This window comes from Puma concolor, chromosome C1 (genome assembly GCF_028749965.1).
Source record: "Puma concolor isolate L17-30 chromosome C1, mPumCon1.1.hap2, whole genome shotgun sequence".
In the NCBI taxonomy this organism is placed as follows: Eukaryota; Metazoa; Chordata; class Mammalia; order Carnivora; family Felidae; genus Puma; species Puma concolor.
The window spans coordinates 141,092,751-141,120,438 of record NC_141674.1 but is presented as its reverse complement, the minus strand read 5'-3'; the positions used below and the strand labels follow the sequence as shown (position 1 = coordinate 141,120,438).

Below are 27,688 nucleotides of genomic sequence, written 5' to 3'. Positions count from 1 at the left end.
CAAGAAATTTTTGAAAAAGAATAAAGAAGGAAGGGCCATACCAGACAGACTTAAATCCATTAACATCAAAACACGGCACGGGAATGAATAACAGAACAGACTAAGAAGCAATATTCATAGACTAGGAGCTTCCACGTGACAAAGTAAGCGTCGTGATCCATTGTGGAGAAAACACCTCATTGATAAATGGCACATGCCCAATGGGATGTCATGGAAATGGGAACAAAAAGAATTAGATGGAGCTCCTACCCCACATTTTATTACCAAGTCACTAGAGAGAATGAGTTAGCCATATGCCATCTCAACAATGAAAGACTATGAGGTACTGCTCAGTAAGAGAAGATTCAGAGTATGTTACAGTAATCCCTCTATTTTTGGAATGTATTGTCCACTATTTAGAATTCTGGATAATGGAGCCTGATCACATGACTAACACTGTTTTGGGGGATGCCTCTTCATACCAAAACATAAACATAAATATAAGTGTGTATATAACACATGGAGAGAAATATGGAGATACCTAGATATATAAACTAGGTTGTTTGACACTGATTGATGGGGGGGGAGGGGGTCATGGTGTGAAGGGAAGGCAGAAACAACGTAATTTTTAAAAGGTATCCAATAAATACAGAATGTTTAATAGGATCTAATTTATGAAGAACTATTTGTACAAACACACATACACACACCAATGTGTCTGTGTAGAGAAAGATACACAAAGAGAGAGATAAAAGGCTGGGCACCAAAATGTTATTTGTGGTTATCACTGAGACACGAGTTTCAGATGATTTTTACTTTATATAATCAGGAAAAAAATAAATTTCATTATAAAAAAAGATTCAAGTTATGAAATATGAATTTATGGTATAAATTTAGTTTCAAAATATATTTTAAATGGATGTCAAGTCAAAGGATTTTCATATTCTTTTTTGTGAAGCTTAAATAAGGTGAACAATGAGAGCCCATAGCACATGCCTGACACAGAGAATAGTGATGGCTACTATCATTATTTCCAGGAGTTTAGAGGTCCCCTGTTGACAACTCTGCCTAGTTGTAGCAAAAGTATAAACTCAGGGACTCAAGTGAAGGGAAGCTCATAGAATCACTAATGGCCCTAAAACCACCTTTCATGCAGCAGAACAAAGAACATTGGCTGATTTCCTCAATACAACTGTACAGCGAGAAGAAATGACATCATTGTGAATTAAGAGTTGAAGCAAAAACATTTGCTTCTGACTTTCCAAACAGCAGGTCTTAAGTACTCTTGTCATCCTGATAGAAACGTGACAGTGTAAGCTGATTACTGCACTTTTGATTCTAGACCGTCAAGCCACCTGATTTGTAAGCAGGCTTTGCGTAAAACCTCCCTACCTCCATCATCAGGTCTGGAGGAGACTATCCAGTCTTGTTTGGCACCTTGGTATTCAAACCCCACCACAAAGGAAAGCAAATCACCCTATTACTGTCATATCTTCAGCAGTCAGTGCTTCAAAGCCCCAGGAGCTAATAGATGGTAATAGATTCCAGGAGAATTTAGAAATCCCTGCAGTTAAAATACTTTTTAAAATGTATCCAGTCTTTGTAGCTGGGGAAAGCTAATCTCATCTTCTCACACGGTACAGTAGAACCCAGATCCCTTAATCTTGCTCAGATTTGTACATCATACCCTCTGGTGTGTAAGTAATGCTGTGGCCAAAAAGACAGCTCCCTAATGCACGCCTGGGTCTGCAGCCTGCCCACACAAGGCAAACAGGACCACAGTTGGCTCTGACCCCTTCCCAGTGAGGCTTCCCTGCCTACAGCGCACCCTCCACCCTCCATGCCTGCTAACTCAGTGAGCCTTATTCTTGATAAGCTGGTTATTTAGTACCATCTAATATCCTAAAAAGAGCAAGTATGAGGCTATTTATTTTGAAAATTTATGCTTCTAGAGTTGTGAGGAAGAAATAATACTATCTTCACACAGTGAAGAGCCTTGAATTCATCCGCTAACCATAGTCATTTAGGACCAGACCAACTCCCTCGCCTTGCTGCTGAAAATGCTAGAAACACAAGAATGGGTTTTAAATGGAAATTCTTCAAGCTAAATCAGCCTTCAAAATGCTTCTGATGGCATCCATTTAAGTGTAACACTGAAAAGCTATAGATGCATAAATGTATTCAGAACTCTGATTATAATTACCATGAAAAAGGGCTTTACTGTCATCACTGAATCATTCTAACTTTAGAAGTAGGAGAAGACTTATGCAAGGCTGTACCTGAATGAGGCAGGTACAGCAACAGAACACAAGACTATACACTTTTCATCACACACTTGAGCCAATGTGCAAGGATTATTTTATTTTTTCCAGGGGGGTCCTACATAAAGCAATATCCTCTCATTGACAGAGAACCTTCCCAGGGGGTCAAATTTGGACCTAAAGGTTTTCAAAAAGGATAGACATTCAAGATCTTTGTATAGCTGAAAGAAAGAAAGCCAGAATGTGAGCAAGCAAGCAAGCCAGAAAGCAAGGAAGGAAGGGAGGAAGACAGAAAGAGAGAGAGAAAGGAAAAAAGAGAGAGAAAGAGAGAAAGGAAAAAAGAGGGATAGAGGAAGAAAGAAAGAAAGAAAGAAAGAAAGAAAGGGCTAAAGAGAGAAAGAAAGAGAGATACAAACAGAGAAAAAGGAAGGAAGGAAGGAAGGAAGGAAGGAAGGAAGGAAGGAAGGAAGGAAGGAAGGAAGGAAGGAAGGAAGGAAGAATGGATGGAAGGAAGAATGGATGGAAGGAAGGATGGAAGGAAGGAAGGAAAATATAACACCTCTGTATGGCAGCATCCTGCTAATATAAATGGGAAGAAGACTCACTGCTATGCAATCACAGCTTCCATTTCCTCAGAGGGATTAATAATGCACTGCATGAATTTCCAAGATGTTTACAGAAAGGCTGACATACGTCAAGCACTCAGAAATTCTACCTTCCTTTTACTTTCAGTCCAAATAACTATCGAGAAATCGTTTTCTACAACCACATTGATTATGCCTTTTATGCCCACGTTACACACTCACACACCATGCCCTGACTCTGAGAAATAAACTTTTGTCATTTTTCTAAAACTTTGCTTTTGAGAGAGAGAGCGTGAACAGGGGAGGGGCAGAGAGAGGGAGGCAGAAGGTCCGAAGCGGGCTCCGTGCTGTCAGCACAGAGCCCAACACGGGGCTCGAACTCATGAATGAGCTCAAGTCAGACGCTTAACTGACTGAGCCACCCAGGTGCCCCTAAATTTCTGTCATTTAAGCCACCCAGTCTGTGGTGTTTTGTTATGGTAGTCAGAACTGAGGGAGACACCCTCCTCCCTCCTCACGTGGCTTCCCCTGCTCAGGTACTTGACTACAGTCAATCGAACTGCCAACTAACTCCAGTTGTTGGCCTGCTAAATGCACATTCCTTGTTCTCTACTTCCCCACAAACAAGTCAGGATATTTATAACCACATTTCCTTCTACATGATATACCTTCTCTTCTTCCAGAAAGCTTCCTATCAGCAAACCTCTTCCCCCATTGAAAAGTGGCACGTCACAGGCAGAGAACCCAGGGTCACGTCAGGCTCATCACACCCACAGGAGTGGCTTCTGAGAGTCACTGCTATGAAACAGGTATCAAAAATCAGCTCTTATAAGGATCAATCAAATAATGTACCTGGAAAGCATTTTATAGGTTAGGAGGGGCCATATAAATATAAAACATTATCATGCTGTCTTAGCTGCTTTTGTGGAATCTGACTTCAATGCAAAAAGCCAGTAAGAGCTCCAGGAACAAAATTAAATTTTTTTAAAGCCCCATACAGACATACAAAGATCCACAACACTCTAGGCCATCCCCTAAATTCAGTTACTTCAGGGCAAGAACTTTTCTTCATAAGCAGGGGAAAAAATGGTTTGGAACAAGAGAAAGCTCAAAGACAGTTTCTATAGCAGACACTAATTCAATGACACTAAATAAGAGGTTGCCTCACTAAACTGTGGGATCCTCAGGGATAAGGGTCAAGTTTTACTCACCTTTAAAACTCCAGAATCCATTTTAGTGTCTGGCACATAGCAAGAAAGAATCAATCAATCATCCAATGAAAAACTGTGGTGCCACATTCAAGAGAATGCTCAGAAGTGCTTTTTCCCGTGGAGAGTGGGTTACTAATGATCACTTCAGGATTCTTCTTTGTCAATACACAGCACTATAACATAATGGAAAGTTTTGAAGTCAGAGGCACCTGCACCAGGATACTAATTCTACCACTCACCTTGGGCAAGTGTCTCAATTCTTTCATCTGTAAAATGGGGGTACTAATGCTTACCATAAGGGCTCATTGTGAATGTCAGAGGAAATTCACCTGAAGCGGTTAGAGCACTGAGCAATAGACTATATGTACCCAACAAGTAAAGGTTGTTACCACTGGTGAACATCTCCAAACAAGAGTCTATGTATGAATACAACTACACTCACTGCATCACGTCATAACCTGCCCATCATCTGTGAACTACTCTATCAATACTTCCGTTCAACTACTGTCCGCTGGCTTGAGAGACTGTAAAACTTTGTGTCGGATATAACAATCCATAGTGTTTAGAATTCAGAATTGGCTATCATAAGACTTCAGATCCTGACATTTGAAACAATGAACTAGGACATGTACCCTGATGCCTTGGGTCAAGCCGTAGGGACAGGGCCTGCCTGGCTGAGGGGGTAGGCACTGCTGCAACAGTTCCAGGTAGCAACGTCCCCCAAAATTCTCTAGACAGTCAAAAAAGTAGGCTGTCTCTGACTAGGACAGAGGTTCACCAAGCAAGGTAAGAATGAGCCAACGTGAAAACCTGCTATGAAATGGAGCCACAGGAACTAGAGGAGTAGAAGATAGGAACAAAGGCAAGCAAGGCATCCCTAAATCTCTTATGGCAGTGGGAAGTGGACAGCACAGAGGTTCACAGCAACAACATGTGTGCGGGGCACTCCCGAGGGACAAGAGTATTCTTCCCCTTTCCAAAGAGTTGGACAAGAGATTATTCAAAGTAGACATGAAGTAAGAAGGTGCTAAGAGGAAGAGGCCAGATAGCTACACTAAACAGGAGCTACAAGGGTACAGGTTTTCAAAATTGGCCATAGCTTCTTTCAGATGTCCAGTATGGAGCATTTTAAAAATGACACAAGGTCCAAAATATGAGTAAACTTACCAGGATAGAGTATCTCCTGACAGGGAATTCAAAGCAAAATAATCATGGTCAACTGCATTTAATTAATGGGCGGTATATAATAAGTCTATATTTCAGAGTGTTTTCAAGTATATCATTCTATTTGGGAAAACGCAAGGAGGTTAAATACTACACGGTCAAGAGCCAGGGACAGGTAGGGGGTCCACCAGCATGATCCCAAAAGAGCGACACATGCCACTGCAAATGCACCCACCCAGTACTGGAGTGTACCCCCTACACGGCAGCCTCAGAGAGTAGGGCTTCAGGCTCCAGTCCTGACGAGACAGAGGCAGTCAGGAGGAGAAGGAGGAGAGACTCATTGGAAACGTGAAGCTGGCCCACCTCCACTCAAGGCCCTCAAGGCCATCTCAGGGAAAGATCAACTTTGCTTTGAACAACAGACTTCACAGGCCAAAAATAAAGACACCAAACCTAAACCCCATTGCCGTGACAGGTCAAAACCCCTAATCCTGGTGACCTTCACTGCTATTCAAATGCAACCATTGTGATGAAAATGTGCCTGGATTCAGTTTGTAAACCAAGAAGCATACAAGCACAGATGTTCCCTTAGGCCATTCAGTAATGCATGGGGCCATTTTGGCTTCTCTGTTTCTACTTTTCATATTTCCCTAATTTGGTTCTCAGCCTCCAAATGTCTGACTCAGTTATTCTCTCTGAAGCCAGTTCCAAGCCCAGTTGTGACTATAACATTTTTATGGCTTAAACTTTTAACTTCTTCAGGTACCCTGATTTCAGTAAACACAGGAAAATATTAACAAATCAATTCAAAGAGACAGGGGTACCTCCCACCCCCACTGTCCTCCACCCTGTATAACTGGTCCTGTCTCTCTCAGGCATACACAGGACAGTGTTTCTGCCATGAAAGAGCTTCTTAGGAAAAGACTAAGGAGATTGTTATCAGGATGGAAATTAAGAAAAGTGATCGATCAAATGTCACAAAGCAACTACAATTTCATAAGTCTTTAAAAGCTAAGACTTTGGGGTTTTTTTAATATCCCAGCCACTCTCCCTTCCCCCTAAAATGATGGCATAATTGACCTTTAAGTCCTATGCTGTAACTTGATCTGACAATGTCCACTGTAAAGCTTAACAAAGTGTGCAGTACAGTATTAACCCATTATGTTGGGCAAGGAACTTTCTGGAACTTTTCCAGTCCTTCCAGAAGAGAAGGAAGATAATCTGCCTAGCATTAGGAAGGGTTAAGATCACCAGGTTGTTGAAAATTCTTAACCTTCCTTTTAATGTAAGTCATAGTATGATTAACTTGATGTTACTAAGAACAAACATAGGGGCACCTGGGTGGCTCAGTCGGTTGAGCGTCCGACTTTGGCTCAGGTCATGATCTCACGGTCTGTGAGTTCGAGCCCCGCATCGGGCTCTGTGCTGTCAGTTCAGAGCCTGGAGCCTGCTTTAGATTCTGTGTCTCCCTCTCTCTCTGCCCCTCCCCTGCTCATGCTCTGTCTGTCTCTCTCTCTCTCTCTCTCTCTCTCTCTCTCTCTGTCAAAAATAAATAAACATTAAAAAATTTAAAAAAAAATAAAAACAAACATAGCTGATCAGCTCATAAAATAATAGCACAGAAAAGGAGAAAAAGTATTTGACTTCAGTAAAGCTAAGACTATGTGAATAACAGATTTCAAATATAGCCAATCATCTTATAAAATGAAACCCGAGCATTCGGGCAAGAATTACGCTGTCTCCAATCACCCTCTCATCACACCCTGACTCCTCTACCTCCCCATCCCCAAACCCCTGCTGTTGACTTGTGAAAACTCCCTGGCATTAACCAATTCTCACCAATGTTCTCCTGAAATATCATTTACATGAGGCCTTCATTGTGCGTGGCTTTCCTGAAACCAGGAAGATGGAGCCTAAGACTTCTCAACCTTCTTCTCTTAACTCACCCAATTACAGAGAAAGCAAATGCCTACCCAAAGGGTACTGAGATCCAGCCCAAAGGTGAAAGCCTAAATTTCTGTGATACCTCATGTTTCATTTTTTCAAAAGTGTCAACTACATTCTACTCCATAATGTATTCATCTGTTTTCATATAAAGCCAACATGCTATCTGAATCCATGTGAAATGAACGCCTGGCAGGAAGCTGCACCAGGCTAATCCTACAGCTTTGTGTATTGTGGTACATTGCCCTCTATTTCTGTAGAAGTTCACTCAAACTTTTCATCCCTTTTATCTTTGTAGTTTAGGGAATCACAGGTTAATTCCCCCACCATCTGTAAAGGGGGTGGCATGTGACCCAGACCTAGATGGAATACACATCTCCTTAGCTACAAAGATTGGTTTAGGAATGTGTGGTCAACCAAGCCAGAGAATTCCCCAGCACTTTTGCCCAGAGCTCTTTCCCCTCCCTGTATTGCTACTATGTATGTATACAAAATATCTGAAGAAATCAGTGTCCCTATCTGTTAACATGTGAGAAGTCTCTTAAGAATCAAGCCAATTTGTACAAAAGAGGTGCTCAAAGCAAATCAAGAGGAGAAATGACACAGAGACTTGTGGAGAGAAAGGCACAGACAGTGTCCCGATGACACCACTTTAACCCCTAGATTCCACTGTACCTGGAGCCAGAACACCCCTCAGACCTCCCACTTATGAGAGAGGGGGAAAAAATAAGGTAGTTTAAGTTAAGTTCATTTATAACTTAATACTTTCCAAAATGAAAATATGGACATGTGATTTCACTCCAGGTCCTTTTACACTCCCTATCAAATACTTAGGAGGACTCCAAACTCTTTAGGGTAGCACCAAGGCCATCTGCCATCTAGACCCCACCTTCCATGGGTCAAGGCTAACTGTAGGATAAGCCTTGGTCTCGTACAGTACATGCAAAGATGATTTGCAAAGATGCTTCAAAGATGCTTGAAGAAGGATGTCTTCCTATTTTCTCAATTGATGTCATTGTTTGTACTTAGAGCTCCCTCTACATTCTCTAGTCTACCTACTACCGCCTGATCTGTTCCTCTTGCTGGGAGTGTCTCATCTCATTATCTGCCTGGTGAATGTTTATCCTTGTATCTCAGCCTAAGCAGGTTCCCGTGTGAGAACCTTCCCCCACTCTTTTCCCACTGAGTTGCTCACCTCCTCCTAGCTTCCTCTGCACCACTCTCAGAGAGGCGGTGCTGTATCCACTGTCGGCAGGCCTGCCAGCCCGCAACCTGTCCTATCTATCTCTGCATCACAGGCATCTAACACAGTGCCTCCCATGTAGTGAATCTTAAGAGAATATTTATTAAACAACTGAAAGAATGAATAAGTGAAATTAACGTATGCTAGTTATTTGCATAAAGGGCAAGGTGAGAAAAGGAAGAGAATTAGATGCCGGTTGGCTTCCTTCCATCTGCAACCCAAACAAGGACCTCTGTTACTCAAAATGATTTGGCTTAAGAGAGAAGCATGAATAGGACTAAATTTGCTGTTAGAAATATTAACATGTTTTCTTCCTTCTGCCACTACCCACATTCAATCCAAGGATCAGTCCTTGATTCTACTCCTTTGAAAAAAAACATCTTGTTCAGATGTTCCTCTGGGAACTGAAAGTTTATACAAAAATAGAGAATTTCTGCTCAATGTCACTAATCATCAGGGAAATGCAAATCAAAACCACCATGAAATATATCACCTCACACCTATCAGAATGGCTAAAATCAGAGACGTAAGAAATAAGTGTTGGTGAAGATGTGGAGAAAAAGGACTTTCACGCACTATTGATGGGAATGCAAACTGGTGCAGCAACTGTGGAAAACAGTATGGAGGTTCCTCAAAAAATTAGAAATAGAAATACCATATGATCCAGTAATCACAATACTGGGTTATGTACCCAAAGTATACAAAAACACTAATTCAAAGGGATACATGCACCCTTATGTTTATTGAAGCATTATTTACAATAGCCAAGTTATGGAAGCAACCCATGTGCCCATCAATAGACGAATGAATAAAGAAAACAGGGTATAAATATACAATGGGATATTATTCAGCCATTAAAAATAATGAAAACTTGGGGCACCTTGGTGGCTCAGTCAGTTAAGCATCTGACTTTGGCTCAGGTCATGATCTCATGGTTTGCAGGTTTGAGCCCCACGTCAGGCTCTGTGCTGACAGCTCAGAGCCTGAAGCCTGCTTCGGATTCTGTGTCTCCCTCTCTCTGCACCTCCCCCTCTCTCTCTCCCCCTCCTCCCCGTCTCTGCCCAACCCCATCCCACTCTCCAATGCAGGTAGTTCTCTCATTGTCTGTCTCTGTTTCTCAAAAATAAACACACATTAAAAATTTTTTTAAATAACGAAATCTTGCCATTAGCAACGACATGAATGGAGCTAGAGAGTATAATGCTACATAAAATAAGCTGATCAGAGAAAAACAAACGCCATATAATTTCAATTATAAGTGGAATTTAAGAAATAAAACAAATGAGCAAAGAGAAAAAAAAGAGAGACACAGAGAGACAAGAAACAAACTCTTAATTATAGAGAACAGACTGGTAGTTGCCGGAGGGGAGGTGGGGGGGGATGGGTGAAATAGGTGAGGGTGATTTCAAGTGTAAGTGTAAGGTGCTCTTCAAGGTAAGAGCACACTTATCACAATGAGCGCTGAGTAATGTACAGAATTGTTGAATCGCTGTATTGTATACCTGAAACTAATGTAATATTGTTTGTTAACTATAGTGGAATCAATTTTTTTAAAAAACAGATAATCTCAAACTGAAAATGTAGTTGGCTTCCTGTGGCTAAAAGGACATTGTCACTGCTGTGCCGGGTGCACTAAGATTTTTCCATTTGGTCTCATTGGTGACCACTGTAGTCCCACACGTTCGAGGACACACAAGGTTCTGAGAAGCAGGATAAGCCTCAATTTTGTGAATACATGAAAAGGCGATTAGAAGAGACTAAGTGTTGACAAAACACATCTTCCCATGTTCTCGATGTACCTCATTGCTGATACTCAGTAGGTAGCCAGCGCGCATTAGGACTACATGTGGCCACGTGCTGCTTGGTGGCAAGCTCCCATCCAGAAAGGGGCATTAGCGCTGGTCCACCAGAAACCCCCATTCAGTGCTGACTACAGCGCAACTTACATCCATTCTCTCCTTTTCAGAAATTCCATTAGGCTTCAGATGTATTCTACAATGTTTATTTTCTGAGCCGTTGCTCTCTGCTAAATGAGAAGGCACAGCGCTTCAATGCCAGCATCACCCTGTGCTCCCTGTCTCCTTGTTTTCACCAGAATACGCCCACAAGCAAGATATTCAGGTCCAACTCTGAGTCTGATAATAAAGGGCCCGTTTCCCCCCTCCGGCTGAAGGCCATGCAATGCCAGAGACAGGAGTTTCTAGCAGCTAAAGGCAAGAGGATGAAATCAGTGAGAAGCAGAAAATCAGGCCTTTCCATGTCAATAAGCATTATTAAAATTTAAAGCACATGGTAGATGAGAAATCTGAAAATCATCTCACAAAGAGGGGGAAGTTCTACGCAGCTGTGGAAACAAAAATACTCCAAACCTAAGTGCAATAGGAAATAAAACCTACTACCCTGCCATTACTCTTCTGAAGATTCTCCTGTCCTTATAATTATAACTAAATTCAGGTTAGTCTTCATTCTTCAAGAAGGGGTAACTTGGCCCACATGCTCTTTCTCTTTCTACAGAAGATTCAAAAGGTTAAAATATATGGATTAGGTTTTCAGGACATTTTCATTTTGGAAAACACAGGCAATTATAATGGTTAATTACAGGTTTGGGGAGAAATTCTTGATCCTTTGCCAAAATGTGTGCATTCAGCTGCACCTGGGGAACAGTGGCTTGGGGAACAGTGGTGATGTTCTAGGCCCAAGCACTGCCTTTGTTGTCCAACTCCTGGAAAGGGAGCCCAACCCCATTCCACTCTCCAAAGCAGGTAGTTCTCTTGTTCTCTCTCTCCCTCTCCCCTGCTCTTCGGCACATATAAAGATACATGTATCCTTGTATTTTTAGTGCCAGAGAAAAGTCAACCCTTTTTCCCTCCCCCTTTCCCATAGCTGTCCTGGAAACAGCACAAACAAATAAGGTTTGATCTCTCTGTTTGATAATCATGGGAAAGGAAAAATTTCAATTTCTGTACAGAACCAGTCTAATTGCTTTCACTGAATTCACTGGGCATTTCACTCTAGGAAAATAAATCTCCCCAATTGCCTGGCTGAGAAGACTGGTTAAGTCCCCGGATTCTTAACAAGAAGGTCACCAAGATAGCCTCTGCAGACATGACTGATATTAGGACTCTGTTGCTAGTTATCCAAATTGCCAATTTCATTTGCACACCAGGGCTTATCTTGGACGAATACCATTAAACTCAGATAAATCCAGTATGTCCTTGCTGGGTTTGTCCTCCTGGGGGCTTAATGAAAGAAATGTGCCTTTCAGATGCTTCTGCTCTGAGTGTTGCATGCAGAGAGGGCCAGGGAGATCAGTCGGTTGAATTTATGCAGAGTGAATAAAATGAGACATTCAGGACTACCTGTCCTCACTCACACTCTGCCACCTAGAATGCCATGAGCTCTCCTTCAGGGCAGAAGAGGAATCAAAAGAGAAGCCAAGGGGAGGCAAAATGAAAGGATGGGTCCTATGAAGCCACTTGAAGGCAGAGGGTCGCTATATTTGCACCTGGACAGAACTTCATAAGGAGTGAGGGAAGTCCCATTGTCTCATCACAGAAATCCTCAGTGACAGCTGTTCTCTTTGTACTATTTCCTCTGTGGTGCCAGCTGCAATGTAACACCAGTGCCCAACAGTGGCAAGCGCCATGTCAAGTGGAATGTTTCCCTGACCAATGCCCGTGGGTATTGGGACCAGTGCTGGGCCTTGACCCAGAACAAAGCAGATGATGGGAGATTTCACACTCTGGCACTAAGGACTTGAAGGAGACATGTCCCCCAGAGCCTTCTCAATTCCCATGACAAACATACACAGTCATCCAGGAATTTCTCCAGGGAATACCATCTTGAGTCTTCTACAGCCACGGGCAAAATGTCCAAGAGTTTGTGATCAAAATACTTTGTCTTCAGTTTATGTCACAAGTGGAAACGGCTGCCACCTCAACACATAAAATTGGTCACTATATATATTTTGCCAATTTATTTAGTAGGTAAAATATAAACATCTTATAATTAAGATGCTGTCAAAAAATGAAAATCCTAGTATGGATGCTTACATTGATTCGTTCATGCATTTAGTCAGTCAACAAGTGTTTAACAGGTTTCTCTTATGCGCTAGGAACTGCGGTAGGAATACAAGTAGGAACAAGACATGGTCCCTATCCCTAAGAAGCTTCCAGTGTAGAGGAAATGAGAATTTAATGTGATGTTTTCTACAATATGGAGTTTTGTGGGGTTTTTTTTTTGTTTTTTTTGGTTTTTTTTGCAGAGTAGTATTGGCCCATAAAGGAAGACTCAATGGCTGTCCATGGGAGCTGGGAAGTCGCCACAAAAGAAATGGCATTTAATTTAAATCCTTAAAGATGAACACATGTTTTACAGGTAGAGAAAGATGTGCAGGTCATAGTAAGCACAACCTAAGTAGGGAAAGTCAGTTACATGATTTACTGGTATATATCATCAGGTACTAGGAAGTCATTACCACGGTTACCTAAAAGCAAATGCATCAATGCTTTAAGTTGAAAAGTTCTACATTTGCTCAAAGTGCACTCAGTTCATGGTAATTTGCCAAACTGATTCCTTTCTATGGTATTTACACAGTTCATGGAAGGCTCTGACTCATAATGACTTAGTAAGATCATTTCTCTTTCATTCTAGTTTTCATGTATGGCTTCTTTCAGTCATCTGTTATTTGGGATCTCTTTAAACTGAACGGACTTTAATCTTTGGACTGTACATGTGGCGATACATGGGATTGCCAAATCTCTTTGATGTTAAACTAACAGATGCCCAGATTAATTTTGTGGTACTTTGATAAAGGGATTAAGGGAAGGCTCATGAAAGCAATCACCTTACCTGAAAAACTGCATTTTAACAATAATCAATGAGGCCAAAGATGTGGTTAAGCTCAGCCTAGTAAGAAATGAACATATTACGAAATGAACACTCGTATTGGATAATTTCTGACCCAAAACTTATTTACTGACCTACTAAAACTTGAGGCAATTCTCAAGGTCAGTCAGCTGGTACAGGAAACTTTTAGTACTTTCATGTAATTTCAAAAGCACTTACTGGGCTTGGGATAATAAAAAGTTTGGAAATTGAACAGTGGTGATGGTTGTACGACATTGTGGATGTAATTAATGTTACTAAATTGTACACTTTAAAAGGGTTAAAATGTTCACTTTTATGTTATGCATATTTTACCACAATAAAAAGTATCCCCAAAACACTCATTGGAATATTTTCTTTATAAACCAGATATTGATATTCAAAGTTTTTTATTCTTACCATTTTCCTTGGACTTTCTAGTTAAAGCCTATTGCCCTCTGTCCAAGCAAAATCATATGTAAAATATTAGCAGTATAAGAAAACGTAGCCTCCCTTAAAGAATTCTAGAGAAGGTCAGTGCACAACATTTTCATAACTTTCTCTTAAAGTAATGAAGTAGCAACATTACACCAGGCTATTCATTTGAGTATCTACTACTCTTCTGCAGACATTCTGAATTCCTCCAGTTTTTAGGTGTGACAAAAATTTGTGCATATTTAAGTTGCCCTGACACTAACTGATTTTATACGAGATTTGAATCAAGCTATTGAAAGATTTAGAAACTCCAGTGATTTACGGTATGGTCAGTAACACCAAACTGAGATGCTGACTGCTGCCAGTGTGAGTTTCACAAACATGATTTAAGGCCACAGAATCAGGTCTCAAAGAGGGTGAAAAGCAGTGAGTAAAATTCAGAAGGCAGAGTATGGTGAAGAGTTCCTTGTAAAAGTCAGCATTTAAAAGAGGAGATGAAGCATTGAAAATGATTAAGATTCTAATCTTCTAATACAACAGGAAAATCATCAGTTGTACCTTAGAAATTCTAACCATACTTAAGGGAGAAGGAAAGATATTTTACCCTAATATTACTATGCATATGACACAATTAGGATCATACAAGTTGTGACTGCAGAGTAAGAAGAATAATTTCATACCTAATTCTTATTAATAATAATACTTTGCACTTAAGGAAATTACGACTTCCCATGTTAGCAAAAGTATTTCTAAAAACGTATTTATGATCTGGAAAGCAACCAGAATTTCCATTAACAAGGCCATGCTTTTCCTATTAAGTAGACTTCATTTTTAAGCTCTGCAAGGATTTTCTCACCATTAAACTTGCTTTACCCTGGACTGCAACCCCAAATGATAGAAATCAACACTTGATAGTGACGAACAAAGAGCACTGAGTCTGATCTCTCTGTGGGACTATTTGGAGCAGTAAAACACGGGAGGACGAATAGAGATCCTGTGAAGTACTTTCATACCTGGAAATCATTGCCAATTAATACTCACTGAAAAAGAGAAGCTTGACAGGGAAAAAGAATTCTAGATTCAACCCAGAGGACTTGCATTTGAGCCCCACGCCTTGACTTCCAGCTGTGTGCTTTTAGAACACCCGCTCTCTCTGCCACCTGGCAGGGTTGCTGGGACAGTCAGCTTATGAGAAAGCACTTGGTAAATGGAATAGCATGGACAAAGGTACATTAATACTGACAATAAAGACCACCAGCAGCGTTAGAAATTAGTCCACAGCATTAGACATTAGTTCATTCATGGCTCCTATTCTCCTGGATGACAACATGATAGCTTCTCTTTTCTCCCTCAAACTTCCACCATTCTCCACTCTAGCATCGCTCTCTGCTGGTGATTTGTTTTCTCACTTCACTGAGAAATCTGAAGAAACCAGAAAAGAATTTCTCACCACCACCTCTACCCATCTGCCAGAATCTGTGCCTCCTTGGCTCCACTCCTGGCCTCACATTCACACCTTATCCATTTGTAAATCTTCAGAATACATCCGGAGTGATCTCTTCTCACCACTCCAGCGCCCGGTCACCTCTTACCTGCAACATTGCAATAACCTTCCACCTGTTCTCCCTGCTTGCACCCTGGCCCCTCTAGTTTCTTGTCAGCACAGCAGGCGGTGATTCTTGTAAAAGATACATTGGTTGTCCTCACTCAGAGTCAAATCCGGATGTGTCACAAAGGCCTCCAAGGCACTATATAGTTCAGCTCCCATTACCTTCCTCATCGCATGTCCTATCACGCTCCCCTGATCACTGCTTGCTATCTCTCAGAGTTGCCAATAACTCCTGCCTCAGGGTATTTGTACTTACTCCTACATCTGTGAGGAGTGCTCTTTCCCCAGAGATCAATACGGTTTGCTTCCTCACCTCCACCAAGTTTTTGTGCAATGTCACCTTTCCAGTGATGTCTTCCCTAACCTTATTAAAACTGCAAATCTCTCTCCATCCCCCTATTCTGCTGTATTTCTAGGTAGACCTCATATTACTTAATTTTACCTCTGAATACACAGTCTCATTTATTGATTTATTTTGCTTATTGTCTGTCCCCCCTCATCCTGCAGATAATGTAAGCTTCTCAAGGGTAGGGATCCTGTCTGGTCCCTGTTGTGTGCCTGGAACTTAAAATAGTACCTGGCACTTTGTAGTCTACGCTTGACAAATACTTGTTGCATTAATGAATTAAATTGGTGAATCACAGATATTAGCCATAAATTTCAGCTATCTAGTCAATTCTCTTATTCTCAGGTAGGTAAGAAGATAGAATTCCTGTATTCTAAAAGACATAACAGATCCCAAGAGGACGACGGCATACCTAAGCCTAAAGGGGTACAGATGACATGGGACAGAGCAGAGCCCAGAGTAGGGCTTCTTCAGCCCCGCGGCTCTGTTGCAACAGACACAGACCTGAAGTATATGTGAGCTTGATCATGCACATGAGAATAAACTCTCCCACTGCTAATTGGGGTTAAATCTGATACCACTCCAATCCAGAATTTTTTCAAATACCAATTTTTAAAATGGAAGTCTAGGGGCCCCTGGGTGGCTCAGTTGGTTAAGCCTCCGACTCTGGATTTCAGCCCAGGTCATAATCTCACAGTTCATGGGGTTAAGCCTCGTGTTGGGCTCTGCGCTGACAGCTCGGAGCCTGCTTGGGATTCTCTCCCACTCTCTCTCTCTCTCTCTCTCTCTCTCTCTCTCTCTCTGCCCCTCCCCTGCTCACATGCTCTCTCTCTTTTAAAATAAATAAACATTCAAAAAATTTTTTTAAATATTTAAAAAATAAATGAAGGTCTAGTCCACTCTACTAGGCACTGGGCATCCTTTGGTAAGATATTTTTTTACTCTATACTGTTATTGCCAAACATTTACAGTGAGTGGTTTGTAAAGACCAGGCTTCTGATGGTTTACCCGTTTTGTAACAGGTCTCAGTGGTCACTGGTGGTCTCTACTTCATTCACTTTCCTCTACCTCTTGGGCATTAGTCCTCCAGTTCCCACCTGCTCTGAATTCCCAGCTGCTTATTTGATACCAAAGCGGCTGCAGCCTGAATGTATTCTCTGACGACACCGCCTCTGCCCTTTAATTGAGGGAGCCCCTATTCCATACATGCACGCCCTCCTGCTTGCTCAACCCAACACAAACTCTGATTTACAAAATGCCCAAAGGCTCCTGAGAGAGCAGGTTTTAGTCAATTCAATGATCAAATAAATATCTTCCAAAAACAGCCCAAGATGATCATTAAAATGTTTGCTAATACTCAGTATCCTCAAATAGAATCACTCTATTATAAAAATCAGCCAATCATTCAATCAGTATTTTTTGCGTATCTATACTCTCTGCAAGACACTTTGCTGAACACTGTGGAGAAAAAGTGTAGGCACAAGATTCTTAGATGAGGCACTTAAGACATACACACACTGCAAGACGAACCGGGATGCAAACGTGGGGGAGAAGTGCCCTGTTGACAGGAAGAGTGTCCTGCAGCACGAGTCAGAGAGGCCTCATGTGGCAACTGCAGGGTTGGATGAGGAGCTGTATGACCGAAAAGGGTAGCCGGCTTATTAAATCAAATTGCTGAGTGCAAGGCCTCCTTTCTACCTTCTGCAAAAAGACTTGTGCAAATCAAAACAACCACTCATCAGTAACAGGAACCATATTGTATCTGGAAGATAATAGGCGCTTAAAAAATATCTGAATATTAGATACCTAAATGAATATTAAATATCTAATGAATATTAGAATAAGTTAAAATATTGAAGCTCAGTTGACTACTTAAATTTTTTTAATGTTTACTTATTTTTGAGAGAGACAGAGTGTGAGCAGGGAAGGGGCAGAGAGACAGAGGGAGACCCAGAATCCAAATCAGGCTCCAGGCTCTGAGCTGTCAGCACAGAACCCGACACGGGCTCGAACTCACAAGCTGTGAGATCATGACCTGAGCCGAAGTGGGAGGTCCAACCGACTGAGCCCCTCAATTGGCTACTTAAAAACAAGAGCACTAAAGTGAAGTGACAGGGCAAGTACTATTATTAAAAGTTTGATCACATAAGCTCCCTTGATTCTTCCTATGAATTAAATACAGCTAGGAGAGACCCTCCCAAGAATGCGTAAGACTTAGGCATCGCCAGTTTTAGAAGGTGCAGAGAAAAGTGTAGACACGAAGTGGTCTTACTGGATCCCCTAGGTCCGGCCCAGGGCCTGGCACGTGGGAGACTTGGTGCATTTGTAATGAATGAACACAGAGGCCGAGGGAGGCTTTGGGGCAAGGATAATACAGAGCCAGCAAACAAAGATGACAGTATGAAGGCTGGAAGGACAAGATGGGGCCTAACACAGTTTTCCTTGCTTTGCTTTTCTCCACTTACATAATTACTTGGCCCACAAGAGCCACTGTGCCTTCTTCTATTGAGGAGAGAGCCTGGGAGGAATGCTCTTGTCTCCTGCAGTGCTCCTAAAAGCCCACGAAAGCAGCTAGTGTCGCACAGTGCCCACTGCAACCTAGGGCTTGTTGTTTAGCAACTGCAGCTTTCCTACGTCATTAAACAAAGCAGGCAGACTCCTGCACCGTCTCCTTGCACCAAGACTTACCTACAGACCCAAGAGACCACATTTTTCAGCACGTTTCCCAAAAAAAAAGGAAGAAAGAGAAAACAGTAAGTCACCTACTTTGCCACAGGGAAGTCACTTGCCTAATTCAAAGTAGAATAGACTCTTCATGTTTCTTGCAGACTAAGTTCTAACCCAGGCACCATCGATTTTCTTAGCAGCAGTGGTCTAAACCCAGTTAAAACATGGAACCCTGGGGTGCCTGGGTGGCTCCGTAGGTTGAGCATCCGACTTTGATTTCAGTTCAGGTCACGATCCCAGCATCGTCGTGGGATCGAGCCCTGAGTCGGGCTCTGTGCTGAGCATGGAGCCTGCTTAAGATTTTCTCTCTCTCTCTCTGTCTGTCTCTCTCTCTCTCTCTCCCCCCTTCTCTGCCCCTCTCCCTCTCCCCCTCCCCTGCTCATACTCCTGTACAGTAGAAGTCTGATTTAATGCCACCTCCTGGCACCAATGTGACAAAGAAGACGGGAAGATATACTGTTTGGGGACTGCACTGTGGACAGTTTGTTTAAAACCAAGAGAGAGGAACACACATGCTTTGGACTGTGCTATATTTAATTAAATGAATTTACTCAGCACTGTACCTATCAAACAGGGATATTAAATATTAGGAATAGTACCACTGGTTGGTTGGTTACACAGAGGCTTTACTGTGAGTTCTAAGGATATCAGATCCCAGTTCTGCTCCTTGTGAGCTGTGTGAACCTGGATGAAGCTGCCCCAAATGAGATATTGCATAAAGCCGGCAAGACAGGAGGTAGGACATGAGCACATGGTGATGTATTAACATCAGACGCTTTACATACGTATGGTGACTGAGGATAATACACTTTTACATTACATTTAAGTAACACAACGAATTGCATTTACTTCTCATTACATTGCCAAGCAGTGGTCCTTAGTAGCCGCAGTTCTTTGAGCATTCCTGCAGTGTTTTCTCCAGGTTAGAAGGACCCTGCCCACTATGGAGAAGGTCAGAGGCAGCGGAGAAAAAAGAGCTCAGGTCAGTGTGGGGCGGAAGGACCACCACCTCTATTTATTTTAATAGTGTTCAGATGAAAGGTGGGGCATACAAATAGCTTGCATAACGTGAGTTAACAGCCAGAAAGCTCTTCCATATTGCCCAGTTAGAGAGAGCTGTTTGTCCTGTACGGGTTTTGGATTGCAAATCTGGGGTTTATCTGCAGGGCTGTTTTCCCAGAGCCTCCAAAACAGACCCAGGGTGAACCACACACCCAGGCAGACTCTGCTGGACCTTGGCTTCTGTTGTTTCAGCCCTGGGGTGATTTCCATGCCAGCAGGCAGCCCTTTTGTGTTTTTGCAGCTCCATCCAGGGTCACATTTGTTTAGGTGTGTTCCATATCTCCAGTTCAGCTGCCTCCTCTCAGGCTAAAATAATGTTTGGCTTATGTACTAAGAAAATACTGCAATTGTAATTTTGCAGCCGTAGCATTTTCGGAACTAGATGCCCAATTCCATATGCTCTGCAGGTTCATGAAATTGTTCTCATTAGTGATATCCTATAGAATATTCTCATATCTCAGTCAGAGGGCTTCCCCTCACCCCAGCCACACTCTCTTGTGGGGTCCCCCCTCCCACCTGTCAAAGCCAATTCCTCGCCTCTAATGGTAATAATAACAACAGCAATAATAGTAACAAAATGGTCCCTTCAGGGCACTTGGGAGGAGATTTAGTGTGTCGGTATCAGTTATAACTGCAGGCCTATAAGAAAGCATGATGGAAAAGGCAGGGAAACAAGAGGGTAAAAGAACAAACAGGAGAACTCCACTTTCCTGACCCTGTTTTAGAAAAGATACATTCAAAATCATGTTTGAGATAGTTGGGACTCCAGGGTCAAAGAACGCATATGGATTTTCTGGGCCTTATTTTCATCAAGCCAAGACAGAGAGCAGGCCCCCATTTCAGGAGGTGACCAAAAACCAGTAGACGTCATTCTCATCCTCAACTAACCTTCAGAGGTACAGAAACCTCTCACTCGTGTTTCTCCCCACTCATACCCACGTCTACCTCCAAGAGCTGCATGACTCAGCCTTACGGGCCCAGAATAATTTAGTTTGATGCCACTTATATGTAAAAATTACACAAAAATACATATGCTAGGGGCACCTGAGTGGCTCAGTCGGTTGAGTGTCCAACTCTTGATTTTGGCTCAGGTCATGATCCCAGGGTCGTGGGATCGAGCCCTGAGTTGGGCTCTGTGCTGAGCATGGAGCCTGCTTAGGATTCTCTCTCTCTCCCTCTCTCTCTCTCTCTCTCTCTCTCTCTCTCTCTCTCCCTCTGCCCCTCCCCCACTAGTGTGCATGCGCGTGCTCTCTCTCTCTCTCTCTGTCTCTCCATTTCAAAAAAAAAAAATACACATGCTAACTACATGGGCATTTACATACAAGGTTCTTTTACACTGATGAAAAATTCTCAAGAAATCAAGGCAAGTGCTATTTTGGCCACCTCCAAAATAAATCTACACATACCCCACCTCCATCTAAAAAAAGATGTGCAAAGGCCCTATGATTCTAATCTAAAGTAAATCCTAAAGTAAGTTTGCAAAACTGCTCTTCCAATGGGTCATGAACACTCCCACAAGTCTCTCTAGATTCTTGAAGATTAAAATTTCCCTGGACTAAGCTGAACATCCAACCAACCCTGAAACTTTGGCCCAGTGCCAGAAAAAATTAAGCTCTTTGCTATTTTCTCTCCTCCGTCATCCCAGCACAGGCAAAAAAGAAGAAACAAATGGATGTGTAACATTTGGTAAACATGAGTATGCTGCGAAATCAAATTTGATCCTAAAAATATTAACCACCTATAATAAAAGCCTAATGTATGCCACCTTTCCATTAAGCAAGATAACTCTTTCTTTTCCCCTTGACATCACGGTATGAAGAACCTCACTATAGATCTGACCTTGCAATTCTCAGCAGAATCTCCTAAGTTGAATAAGAAATTTAATACAGATCATTTCTCTTAAAGGCCTGAGACTCAGAAAGAAAGCAAGAGAAAGGAGATTGCCAGGGATGGATTTTCCATTCTATGGAATATTATTCAACATTTAAGAACCGTTGGGCACCCACTACCTCCTGGGCTCCAGGCAGTACTCACATCACGCCTTCATTCCCAGCACGGTGGAGCACTCAGGATCCAGGTGCCATCACCCACCCTCCAAGATGTAAGAGTCACACTTTTACTGTGTACGTCCAATGTTGTTGACCAAAACAACATGATGCATCATAATCACAAAACATTTCCCACACCAAAGACCTGGGCGTAATTTTGAGACTGTTTTTCTTTTCCCCTCACCTTTTTCTCAACCTATGTATTTAAGTCAACAAAACAGTGTATTTGATTTCTGAAATAATGTGACATGAGCACTGACTGCCCTGGTTTCTTTCAATTATTGGGATTTCTATAATAGGTTTAAAAAAAGATGCTGGTCTTTTAGCCTGGAGGGATACTTACCCTCAATATCAGCTAGGGAAATTCTAAATTTCCCAAGAAAGTTCACTCAACAGTTTGCCCTTTAAAGCAACATGATTCAAGTATCATACAGTTCACTTCTGTGCGGGGGCAGGAATGGACTGTGAAAATGATCTCTTTAAAAATCCTACAGAGTAAATATACGGACTTGAAAATAATTTCCCACAGCATTTTCTAAATTTAATTTCTTTGACTAAAACAACTAAGAAACTGGGACCCCAATTAATCCCTTTTATGTTGTGCTGTAGAATTAAACGCCAATTTAAATGTTGTTACACAATTAAGTGTTACAGAAAGGATTGTTGTTTGGAATATACACTTAACGCAATAAATATCCTGCAGGAAAAAAAAATCTGTCTTTGCCTCCCTCATTCTAGTGTGGCTTCGACCACCACACCTCCACGGAAACCATTCTTGCTGAGGTGAAGTGGCCTCCGTGATACTAAATCCACCTGAGGAGTTCAGTCCTCAACTTACTTGGCTTTCTACAGCCTTCACCGCTGTTGACTACTCTGCTTCTAGAAACACTCTTGCCTTGGATGCTGTGGCATCATGGCATCGCAGTCTTCTTGATGTCCTTCTACCTTTCTTGCACTCCTTTGTAATCTCCTGTTCAGATTCTTCCCTGCCTGACCGCTGAATATGGCAATTCCCCAGGACAGTCTTGGAATCCCTGGTCTTGAAACTCTATGCTCCCACCCAAAGTGACCTCATGCACTCCCACTGCTTTAAATACCACACCACTCCCAAATTTATAACCTCAGCCCAGACCTATATTCTGACTCCAGACTTATTTATTTAATTACCCACTTTCATCACTAAAGCTGGCTCACAGGCATCTGAAACCTACCCTGTCTCCAGCTGGCTTCTTGATCTCCAGGCAATGGTCCCTCCATCCACACTACTGGACTCTTGGGAGTCATCCTCAACACCTCCTTCTCCCACAGCCCACCTATCCCTCCATCTTCTTTCCCCCTCCACCATCTAATCCAAGGACCCATTATCTCTTCCTGGACCACTGAATCAGCCTCCTGAGCCCTTGTCACTGGTCTCACTCTTGTCCCTGCCCATCCTTTCTCCAGCACCTACCAGAGAGAGCTCTTCAAAGTACAAATCTGATCGTATAACTCCTATTCAGTCTTAAAACCCTCCAAACATCTACACTGAGGATTTGTAACAGTCTGTGATCTTGGAGAATGATGGTATAAACTCCTAGATGAGAATTTTTTTTCTCTTTTTTGCCGATGTATAGCTCTGTGAAAGTTTACATATGTGTGCCCCTGTGCAACCCCCACCCTGAGCAAGACATGGAACATTTCCAGCACTCCAGAAAGTTCATGCCCCTGCCCCGTCCCCACCCTCTCCTGAGGTAACCACTCTTCTGGCCTTTATTACAATGAATTAGTTTTGTTTGTCCTTTAACACCATATAAATTGACTTATAGAAATGAATACTTTTTAAACTAAACCAAACTCTTCAAGTGTTCCTGCAAATTAATGATTAAACCAGCTTTAAGAAAATAACATTCTAGAGTCACCTGAAGTCAGGTGTTCAGCTCTAGAGTCTCAGCTCCCCAAAAGAGTTTGTTAATTAACAAGTGAGAACAAAATCCCCATAGCACTACAGATTAAGTTGTTCCCATGAATTATCCCCAAGTATTTAAGATGACACAGGAACTACTACTTCTACTCATGGACTTTGAGCCAATCTAGATAACTGTCGGCCAGGCAAATTCAAAGAAAGTACTTTTTTGATTCAAAGACTTCAAAGTGAAAAAGAAATGTGACAGCATGAGCAAAGTATACAGTTAATAGAGGAATGAGACTTTAGGAGGCTATTGGTCTTACCAGGAGAGTTGTGTTGCAAGTATTAGGAATTAGTAATGGGCTATGGGGGGGGGGGGGGGGGGGAGGGGCAGCTTAAAGCTGGATAAAGCCGCATCTGTACCCATTCACCATTATAACTTCACCCTGGAGGAAGGCCATCAAGTCTCTATTTTCAAAGTACAGTCCCTGATTTTGTCCCTCTGTCCAGAATAAGAGCCAATTCCAATACAGGGCCCGGGGAAGCCCAGCCCCTGGGATGCATCAGCCCCTCCTGAGAATTTATTCTGCTGCCTGAAATTCAGACAGACCTCTCCCCAGGGTTTGGAACTTCTGAAGTTTATGTTGGGCAGGAGGTGACGAAAGGGGGAGCAGGCGGGCAGTAGCAGAGTCCCAGGGACTTGTTTTTGCTCTCTTGATGGTCCAATGCCCCTCCCTAGCATCAAGAAGAGAAATCCTAGGGGCGCCTGGGTGGCGCAGTCGGTTAAGCGTCCGACTTCAGCCAGGTCACGATCTCGCGGTCCGGGAGTTCGAGCCCCGCGTCAGGCTCTGGGCTGATGGCTCGGAGCCTGGAGCCTGTTTCCGGTTCTGTGTCTCCCTCTCTCTCTGCCCCTCCCCCATTCATGCTCTGTCTCTCTCTGTCCCAAAAATAAAATAAAAACGTTGAAAAAAAAATTAAAAAAAAAAATAATAAAAAAAAATTAAAAAAAAGAAGAGAAATCCTAAACCTAAAATTAGAATCAACTGGGAGATGTGGGGAGATTTTACCAAAGTCTGGAAGAACTGACAAAACAGGTCTCACCAAGCATCCCTGTTTGCAGAGAGTCTTGCTCTCTGCACCCATTGACAACAGTTAGACATCTGCTATTGACATATGTATGCCCCTGCATAACCCCCACCCTGAGCAAGACATAGAACATCTCCAGTACTCCAGAAAGTTCATGCCCCTGCATGGACCAGTGTACCAACTGGTGACCCTTGCCCATGCCAGCCAGCCAAGTGGCAGGGGTGGGTTTTGATGGTACAGTTCCTGTCACATGCAAGGCACTCAAAAAAATGTCGGGGACTATTACCATGAAGGGATTCCCACAAATTATAGTTCTGCTTCCTAGACATAAAAGAGAAAAAGAATTGCTCACTCTTCAGGTGAAGTGTTGGGAGGGTGGAGTGAAGCAGAAGATAAGGAAACAATTTGGGTAAAATCACCATCGTCCCCTCCTTTTTTTTTTTTTAATAAACTAAACCCAGAAGATTTCCCAGAAGATGAAAAACATATTTTAAAAAATATATATATATAATGACATATAACATAAGCCTACTTCCTCTTCCTTTATCTCCTTAAATTTTCCTTGAACCCTATCCTAGTAAATTTCATTTAGCCTCATTAAGGTTCATGGAAAAAACCTCCCAGGTCCTTTGGTAAATAAAGTGATGATTGGGAGGGTGAGTCCCAGGCAGGGCCAGACATCTTCAGCTATGTTCTTCAGCAGTGACTGCTGTGGAACTTGGGAGCAAGGCCACCTAAGATAGTATCCCAACCCTGAATTGTCCTCACACAACCAAAATCATCCCAGTGAGGATGAAATCCATGATGTGGAGATAGGAGAAAGACAAACTTTAAGTGTTTTAACTTACATGGTTACAATCAAGCCCTTGACTCGTAGTTTCATTTGTTGGCTCACATTTTGATGTTTGCTCCTCACAGGATGTTCTTGGGTTTACATAGGGATGTAGAAGTATTTGCATTGGACAGGGACACCGGACCCAACTGGAGACTCCTATAAGGACCCCCCCCACCCCAGTCCTGGCTGCAACTCTGTGTCAGTCCCCTGGTGCATGGAAAAACGAAGTTTTTGTTAACAAAGACATTCAGTATATTCAAGGAGTGAGAGAAGAACCTGGTGTTTTGTAGAGTGTGAATGATTCCGGGTATAAGGACCTGGACTTATTCTGGGCAGCTCATCCTCTTCCCTCCACAGTCCAAATTACCTACATTATACCCCTCCTGTCCTCCTACTTTGGCAAGAGGTGTGGCCCCCTCCTTGTCCGGGTTCAACACTCCATCTACATCCCCTCTCACTTCCGCAGGAACTCCATTCCTCAGTAATGCTCTCTTTCAGCTGTATCTTCTCAATCCCGATTTGATGACTTTTACCTCTTCCACCACGGGTAAGTATATTTATACCTGTGCCATCTAAATAAAAACCAACCGACCAACAGAAAATTTCCCTCTTATTTTCACAAATTTAGCTTCTCAGTGTCATTAAGTCACCGTCTTCACTCTTCCTCAGTTCCACCTCTCTGTGGGGTCAATGACATCAAACACTGTGGACCACTTCTCCTTGAAGCCCTCTCCTTGTCTGGCCCTCCTGCACCCACACTCTCCTAGTTTCTTTGGGGCAGTTCACCATGCATACCCTTCTTACCACACTGCTGCTTCTCTAGAGGCTGACCCCAGCAGGAGTGGGCCTTTGTTAGCAATATTTTTACTATATGGCATCACAGGTACCTTCCCCAGACAGGAGGAGAAACTAGGTTAACCTTCCCACAAAAATGGCACTGAGAGGAGGGGCAGCCTGTCAGATTGGCCATCTCATCAGGGGAGGTTTAACCTTGGGAGCTATGGGTTTGTCATGTGCACAGAGCAGCAGAGGAAGATGGTGTTAAATAGAAAAAAGAAACACCATTGCTGAAATATCAGAAACTAAGAGTGATAGAGTCTCACTGGGCTCCTTATGACTCTATGGTCCCTAGTTTCACATCCCTGAGTGCCTCAGATAATTCATTCAGCCTTCTAATAAATTCTAAACACACACACACACACACACACACACACACACATATATATTTTTTTTTTTTTTTTTTTTTTTTTTTGCCTGAGCTAGGTTGTGTTGGTTTCTGTGACTGGCAACCTTAAGAACTTTCATTACCACACAACTTAGTGCTCCTCGTCTCTTATAATTTCGCCTTCCCTTTAATGGTAGGTGTCACTCTATCCATCTCTTAGCTCTCTTCTGAGTCTGTACACTCTCTCCTGGTGATCATTTCCACACACTCAGCTTGAACTGCCACCTCTAGGCATATAACTCTGAATGAAATCTGTCACCCAGCCAGACCTCTTTTTCTGAACTCCTGACCTACAGACCCTGGAACATACTCATTTCTGGGGAATGTCCCACAAGCCCCTTACAATGAATAATTACAAAACTGAGCACAAATTTATTGCTTTTCTCAATTTTTCTAGACTGATGAATCACCTCTACCATCCACCCAGTCACCTCAGTCAGCAAGGGGGAGGCAAGCTTCACTTCTCCCTCTGCTTCACCCTCTATAATCGATTTAATCCCTGTATCTTAATAATTCTGCATCCTTAGTATTTCTCCAATATATATATCCTCTGTCTCTATTCTGACTTCACTGTATTTTAGAGCCCCATCACTTCATTCTATTTGGCCTTCTTATCTCCTCATACCCCCTTATCCTTCTCTATTTCTAAAACACAAACCTGTTTGGTTTATCCCCTGATTCCTTCAAGGTAAGGGCCAAACTCCCTAGACTAACATCTAAGAATCCTCATGATTATCTGACTCCTGCCTCCCTTGACAGCCACACCTTTTATCACTTTCCAGTGGACCCCTACACTCGGTCTACACTGAAGAACTTGCAATTTCATGAAGTGCCAAACTTCCCACTCTGTTGGTGTATGGCTTTCTAAACAGCCTTCTGCTAAAGAGTAATGTCAGTTTCGTGTGTGTACCACTAGTTACACGTATATGCCAGGTTCATCTGTAAGTTCTACAACCCACCTCCCTGCCCCAACAGCCAGAGGTAAGGTCATCTCAGTTAGTTTGCCCATTAACAGCATTTCAGAGCCCCAAGATGAAAACACACAACTTTAGGACACACAACTGAGCCTTCACACCCAATGCCCCCTGCCCTGCAAAGCCTGTCCACGTTTCTTCAAAGCCTAACTCAACTAATTCAGTTCAGCATCACCTCTTTCAGGAAGCCTTCCTTGAACGTTG

General features: G+C 42.5%; 1 protein-coding gene across 4 annotated transcripts in view; it reads right to left on the bottom strand.

Annotated features, from left to right (window-relative positions):
* The window catches only part of LYPD6 (LY6/PLAUR domain containing 6), a 123,633-nt gene that overhangs the window by 56,913 nt on the left and 39,032 nt on the right, over positions 1–27,688 (bottom strand). For 2 of the 4 annotated variants that reach the window (XM_086718552.1, XM_086718554.1), the window contains exon 2: positions 4,036–4,208. The exons of 1 other annotated variant lie outside the window; for it this stretch is intronic. The gene's annotated coding sequence lies outside the window, so the exon portion shown is untranslated. Of the gene's footprint in view, positions 1–3,492; positions 3,623–4,035; positions 4,209–27,688 lie in introns of all 4 variants that reach the window. One more of the 4 variants, XM_086718553.1, reaches the window with a different exon arrangement.